Source organism: Penaeus vannamei, chromosome 39 (assembly GCF_042767895.1).
Source record: "Penaeus vannamei isolate JL-2024 chromosome 39, ASM4276789v1, whole genome shotgun sequence".
Taxonomy (NCBI): Eukaryota; Metazoa; Arthropoda; class Malacostraca; order Decapoda; family Penaeidae; genus Penaeus; species Penaeus vannamei.
This window is the reverse complement of record NC_091587.1, coordinates 19,960,677-19,968,176: the sequence shown is the minus strand read 5'-3', so window position 1 is coordinate 19,968,176 and position 7,500 is coordinate 19,960,677.

Genomic DNA, 7,500 nt, shown 5'->3' with positions numbered 1-7,500 from the left:
AAATTGTTGCAAACATGCAAAACAATTCCAAAATAAAAGCAGACACTTTTTTTTTTTATATACAAAACTGTCTCATCCAAACATCCCACCTTCAACCTCACTTCATCCTCACATCAGAGAAAGAATCACAAAATCTTCTTCACTAATGCAATCCCAAAATTCATTAGAAAAATGAACAACTGAAACTCACCCCACCCCCCCCTACAAAAAAATAAATAAATAAATATAATAAAATAAAGGAAAAACAAGTCTCTGACAGTGAGGATCAAGTGAAAAAAAAATCAATACTCACTTCTTGTAGGTACTTCTTATCAGCTGCAACTTTGTTTGCTTGGAGCATCCTCACTGCATTCTTGGCTCCCTCCATACATCGGCACTCTACATGCAATCGGTGAATGAGCTCCTCAATCCGCACATCCACCGGTGTTTCTAAGTTATATTTGTTGGCGGCTTCACCTGTATGAAAGTACAAAAAAGCAGAAATCTTTAATGCCCAGATATTAAAAAGAAATGATGAGATTTCAGGACCTAAAACTGAGACTGACATACTGACAAGTCATGTTAGTACAACAGACTGGCTTCCTAAACATATAAACATAAAATCTTTCAATGTAAAATACATATAAACTGACAGCATCACACGAAGAATTACATGAAAATCACCTCTTTCTCAAAAATACTGGTGATGTTCATGTTTCCGTATCTGAAAATGCTAACCAACATAACCTCCTTAGCAGAGGTAATAAATAAATGAACAAATAATTTTCTGATCCTAAATTTTCACTTTAGCAAACATTATAGCATAAAGTCCAATTGTACATTGAACATTAAATTCCCAATTTCATCACCATCCAGTAGTTCTTCAAAACATATGCAGTGTTTAATAAAGTGAATACCACATCTTCCAAATAATACTTTAACCCCTATGACCCAGATGACATGACCATAAAAAAATCTGGCTTGAGGGCTGGCCGACATGAGCATGCTGTCATGATTAAATCTGGCTGTGGGCAAAGGTAAAGTGAATTTGCTGTCATGAGCATTTCAATTGAAGGCCAGGGTGACGTGAAAAACTGGCCACGAGTACACAAACTTCTTGGAGGGTAATTAGTCATATTATGTTTAGAAAAGGGCTTTTGCATCCTTTCCATCAGTAAACAAGTGTGTAATGTAGTGAGCTTGAGTCATGACTGGAAGAGTGCTGGCTCCAAGGAGGATGCCATTTCTGTGCTCAGCATTGTATTCCTGGCCACCATTAGCTGCACAGGTTGTATTACAGAAAATTGAATATTACAAATAACAAAATGTTTCTCACTGTCATTATTCTTGCACTGAATTATGGACTACCTAGAGAGATGATATAGAGTCTGTGCAAGGAAAACAGTCTATTACCATCTCAAAGTAAATCGAATGAAATACATGGACACTGGAAAATGGCAAAAAAGCTGAAAATGCTTAAGCATAAAAAAAGAAAATAACATTGTAAAGGGGAGTCAAAGTCTCGTCATCACACATGAGTGCCCCAGGAACATGAATACTAAACATCCTTCTTAGACCTTTGAACACTATGCCCTGGTTGAGAATAAAATTGAAAAAAAAAAATGCACATGGTTTTATTTCATATTTTGAATGGTATACTTTTTAAGGTCCAAACTTGAAGATTTTACAAGGTAAACAAAAATATTGCTAAGCAATAATGATTAGATGAGTAATAAGAAATCAAAAGAACTAAAGATAAGTCTAAATGACAGAAAACACAAAATACAACACACTTCCTTAATGCAATTCAACTACATGTGAAAAAATATACATATAAATAAAAACTCTCACCTATTTACTTTCATAACTAACCATAAAGTAACCTTTCCATACTGTATACATTCAAAAGTGATGAAACTTTGGGGAATACAGAAGACCTCAATCAGTTTGATAAGGAGTTCCACTCATTCTGTTTCCAGGAAGTTGTACTAACCTGTGTACTCATTTTTATGTCTTCAAAGAATAATAACAATGGCCTTTACTGAGTAATGCTGATATTAATGTGAAGAATATCATTCAAGACACAATTACATATTATTGAGTAATTTCTGTTGAACCCTGTCCCATTTTTTTCTTTCAACATCAGAAGACAAAGAAGAAAATCAAGAAGACCAAAAAGATCAGAAACAAAAAAAAAAACAAGAACAAGAAGAAGAACAACAATAACAAGAACAACAACAACTAGATGAAGATGAAGTTGAGGAAGATGAAAAGGAGGAGGATGAAGTAGTGGAAGAAGACGAAGAGGAAGAAGAGAAAGATGAGGAAGGAGGAAGAAAAGGAAGAAAAGGAAGTGGAGGAGGGGGAGGGGTGAAAGGAGGGAATGATGGGAGGGGGGAAGGAGGAGGGGAAGGAGGGAGGGGGAGCAGGAGGGGGGAGGGGGGGGAGGAGAAGGAGAGAAGGGGGAGGGGGAGGAGGAGGAGGGAAGGGGGAGAGGGAGGAGAAAGAGGGAAGGGGGGAGGGGGAGGGGAAGGAGGGGGGGAGGGGGGGAAGGAAGGGGGGAGGGGGGGAAGGGGAGGAGGGGGAGGAGGAGGAGGGGGAGGAGGAGGAGGAGGTAGGAGGTAAGGGGATGTAGGAGGTAGGGGGATGTAGGAGGAGGAGGTAAGAAGTAGGAGGAGGAGGTAAGAGGTGGGAAGAGGAGGAGGAGGAGGAGGAGGAGGAGGAGGAGGAGGAGGAGGAGGAGGAGGAGGAGGAGGAGGAGGAGGAGGAGGAGGAGGAGGAGGAGGAGGAGGAGGCAGAGGAGGATGGGTCATTATCTATATCTATAGTTTGTCCGACCTCTGGAGTAATCTGATTTGCCAGGTCTCCTTTTTACTGCAATCACCAGACATTTGGGTTTACATAAGTTCTGTCTTTAAAATTAATTTACAACTCCCCCCCCCCCCCCCTCCCATGTGCTACCATCAACACTTCAACATTTTATCATTTGGGGTAATCCAAAAACTAGGAAGAGTTTCAAGTTATCCTTCAATATTTGGTAGCACTTAAATTTGAAGCAATAAAAAGTTTTGAAACACTCATGTTTTGGGCCCATTTTTCTTTCATTACAATGAAATAACCTTCACCACATCCTCCAACCTTAAAGAGAACTGTGTCAGTGTTGCGTCCAGATTGTAGAACCAGGTTGGTGAAATGCTAATATAAGCAACACAGGTCGACAATCTGGACACAACACTGACACTGTTCTCTTCAAGGCTGGAGGATGCATGGAAGGTTAAAAGGAGTAAACCAAAAAAAATTTGGAATGAAAGAAAAATCAGCCCATGACACTGGTGTCAATCAGTGTTGATAAAAGTTAAAATCACAATCTTTCAGGTGTAAATATACACCAGCTATTATGGGGGAATTGTCAGCCTTTAGAAATATCATTATTGAGGGAATGTGTCGTTACATAATTTCATCTCAAGATTTTGGCACCACCCACCCCCCATGCCAAGACTACCGTGGTACATAAACACTATAGACCTAATTAAGTTTTGATAATGATTTCTTTTAGATTAAAATTTACTACTAGTAATAATTATTTATCCAAAAACAATTATTGAACATATATTCTGGTATTACATATATAATCTAACACACCTTGTTCATTCCAATAAATATTCCAGACAGAAATTGTAACACACAGACTTTAGAAACTCATAAGAAATGTACCGGGATGGTGTGGCTCTCAGGTTTATCATTTGGCAGGAGTCAAGGTCTGGGCAGATAGCTGGTCAGTCATACAATAGTACATATTTCTCTAAGGAACTTCTATGTTCACATGGATACAGGAACAACTTCAAAGAAATGCATTAGGGCTTTCAAATAATTGGTATGAAAATTGATAACCAGGCAATTTGGGGTCATTGTATTCAGTTTCTGAAGCATAGCTTAATCTCCTTTTTGCCACACCCAAGAGCAAGGCACAGACAACAGGGTAATTTTATGATTTCCCACACTTCTAATTTCTCCCTCGAGCAAGCAGCTGTCCCAGTTCACACCTGAATGTGTGGTTCAGAATAATGCCAGGGGCTTCCATCATGAGTGGATTAAAGGCATCTTTTATATGCCAACCTTTTAACTTGTGAGCTTTCCATCTTTTTTGTCATGCATTCATACAGTTCACCATATGAAAATATAAGATTTTGCACAGAGCATCATATAACTGGCAAAAATAACATCATAAGTACATCAATACTTGAAAAAAAAAATTAGGTAAGCACTCAAGAGAAAAAATTAAGAAGTTACAGTAACTTCAAGTATGTACTATATACAGTTATCAATGTTTGGTGGTATAATGAAGCTCAGGAAGAATGATAGTTACTTTTCACATTAATTTGTTTATGTTTAATGGCCCATGACTGAGTATTTCAAATGGTTAGTATAAGTGTTTGGGATTATATATCAATAATAATCTCATATAATAAAACACACTTCAAGGAAACTCCATATCCCAAACCCTTGGGATGTGAGAGATTCTGGGCAACTTTAATGAGTTGTGGGAGTGAGGAAGAGTGGTTAAAGGGAAAATAATAGTAATATCTCCAACAACCAGTGAAAAGTGGGATGCTAATACCTTTCTATTTTCAGCAATTCTTTACGAGAATCTGCTAACCATAATAATATATCACAAATAATATTACAAACACTGGATATGGGTGCTGCTTTAAATAAACTATAAATTCACACATGGCAAATGAAATCCAATTTATCTCTAAGAAACAGCTGTAGTTAGTAAGTAAACACTGAACTTGCTATTTCAGCCAGGTTTATGAAATACTGGATTGGGGTAATTTCTAGCCTCATGCACCTCACATAAACTAGTAAACATAGTATTTGTAGCAGAATTATCCAAAATGAAAAACATTGCCATGAAAATCTGTTCATTACATTTTGTGTGTTTTTATTTTTTGTTTTTTCAGCTCTGGGGATATCTAGCCCTCCAAATAACTGCACACTTTTGAGTTTAAAAGATTTCAAAATAAAAAGGGGAATAAATTTAAATTAATTCAAAATATCATTAATATCTGTTCACTGTTATCTAGTTTCAAAAATAATTAAATATTGTTACATTTCCATTTTCATATACCTCTCTGTTGAAATGTCTTATCTAAATTTTCATTTGCCCTTCTTTCAAACTTTCAAAGCCTGTCCAACAGCAATAAATTCTCCCTTTATATCTAGTATATCTAGGTTTCTTTGCAACTATCAAAATACATAAATTTGTATTTCACACTCCTTTTAAATATAACTCATCATCATATACATTTTGACAAGACAATTATGTACAATATACAATTCCTTATATTCTTTATCTGTGGCTTTCATATCATCATCGTACTGAAATAAAATGCATTTGATAATCTAATCAATTATCATTTGACCATGTAACTACAAGATACTGGGGATTACCTCTAAATCTATTGATAAGTGGTCCACAAACTGAAACAATCTCTCCAAGGAGGAGAGAGATAACTGTTCTGTCTCTTATTATCTTTATATTATGTAAAACTTTATTTATTTGCACTCACTAATAAAAATCTAAATTAGTTTCTTAATAAAACTCTAACATTTTTTTTTTTTTTTTTTTTTTTGACATTAAAGGCATGAACTTCTACTAGGACAATATTCCTCAAAAAATATAAGGCTTAACCTGCAAATATAAAAAAAAACTTACTCCTACATCATCCCAGACCCAAACACCACCACAACTTTATAATTATATTTGAATATATAGTAATAATTTTATTAATTTGTATATAATTACCTTTATCCCTAGAAATTTCTTTTCTCAATTTCAAAATTCTTCGTTTGTGAATTATTAACCCAAAAATATGTGTTTTGAGCAACAAGACAACTGCTCTAATATCTTATAAAGGCAAAGTCTATTCCTGAATTAAAAAATGGTTGCCATAACTTCTTATTAATATGAAATGTGTTCCAGACTTTAAAAAAAGTAATTTTCAACAAATTACAATAAACTACTGTTTTTTTTCCCTCACAGAATAGGGTACTATGGAGTGGATGAATAAGAAGCAAAATCTAAAACAAAATTAAATGTACACCTGAGAGGACATAAACATGCAAAATTTAGTGTGTAATGGAGCACAGGATCATCCATGGGTTATGGCTTCAGATGCAAAAACTCAGTGCCCTTTAAGTCTTTCAGATACTTGACCTCATATGCCTTCAGGCTATGTGATCTCCTGAGCCTGTATCATATCTCATAGGCAATTTCAAGATAATTCAAATCAAGTTCAGTGAGATTTGCAAAGTTTAGCTTCACCTGGGCCTTCACCTATGTGTGGCATTTAAAATATTGTTAAATTATCTCATATTTTGCTCTTAAATACCATTCTAATTCAGTCAAATTAACTGGAACAGTAGTGTTATATCTACAGCAAACATTAATCTGCAAGTTATGATTCAGTTGCAGATTTCCTTCACTGTCAAAGTGATACAAGCAAAACAGCTTGATCAAAAATATGTCATCAATTTTAAAATCATCTTTAAAACATATTTTCCTGTATCATAATTATTACCGAGTAACTGCAGAGTCAAACTGTAACTGTGATGAAAGGCTGAGATAAACAATCAAAACAGTAAATCTAAAAACACTATCTTATTTCACAAAATAATATAGGAATCTTAACCATCCCAGAAATATCCTAGTCTCATTTTTGTCTATTCCTTTCACAACATTAATTACCTGAAAGAGAAAAAAATAATATCTTTACTCCTGTAAATATCTCAAACTTGAATAAATTAACAAAAAAATTACCTTTGGGTTTCCCCTCTGCATCTAGTCCATTTTCCGTTTGACTTTGCTTCACCTTCATTCTTCTCATTTTGATGTATTCGATCTTGGCTTTTGAATCTGCTAACATCTGTTGCGCTTCAGCCAGCAGCTTTTTGTCCCGCATTGGTCCCGAGCTGTACATTTGTATCATGTTTTCTGCACCCGCTTTCACCTGTAGAGAAAGGAACAGTGAGTGATATCATGCATTCGTATCTTTGCATATATATTAGAAGCATACCAATTAAATAATAATTTAAACTTATCTGCTAAGCCAAGAGCTCCCATAAATGTACATCACTATCACAGAGATGTTGTTTCATCTGCATTTTCTATGCCATTTAATGGAGATGATTTTTCATCTTACTAAGGGTTCTTGCAGGTATAAGCTGATGAAATTTAAGACATTTTTAAGACTCTTTCAGACATACCAATTGCTTTTTAAGATCTGGAGCCACTTGCCACTAAATACACACTTCGCCATAATGTGTTGGGCTACTTGTCGCATCAGTGACCAAGACAGAAAGAAAGAAAAGAAAAGAAAAAGAAAAAAAGAAAAAAAAAAAAAAAAATCACAGAGATGATTTTTACACAGCCTTTCAGATAGATTGCACACCAGAATGACTTTTTTGCATAGGGCCCATTAGTAAATGGCCACATCAATCAGCTAAGATCAAGGTCTA